This window comes from Fulmarus glacialis, unplaced genomic scaffold (genome assembly GCF_000690835.1).
Source record: "Fulmarus glacialis isolate BGI_N327 unplaced genomic scaffold, ASM69083v1 scaffold11977, whole genome shotgun sequence".
NCBI lineage: Eukaryota > Metazoa > Chordata > Aves > Procellariiformes > Procellariidae > Fulmarus > Fulmarus glacialis.
Genome location: NW_009221306.1, coordinates 7752 through 8053, shown reverse-complemented (window position 1 = coordinate 8053; position 302 = coordinate 7752).

Here is a 302-nt window from a genome sequence, read left to right as displayed (position 1 = left end):
TTCCCCCTGCATGGCAGCCGCTGCAACCAGGACAGCCCAATAAACCCTGCTTTGGTTATTTTATTTTGGTTCCCCCCTCCCATTTTCCTTTGGCTGAGTCCAGACTTCACTTTGGTCCCTTTTTTTGTTCTGGTTCTTCGCTCGCCTGGCCTGGAGCCCGTGGCCCAGTGCCCACTGCTTCCCTGTAAGCAGCTCCCTTTCCCTTTGGTTTCTTTTGCAGCTGTTGGTTCCACCACTCAAACCACCTCTGTCACGAAACTGGTGCTCACTGGACGATCTCCAGTCCCTGAACCCACCTCCTG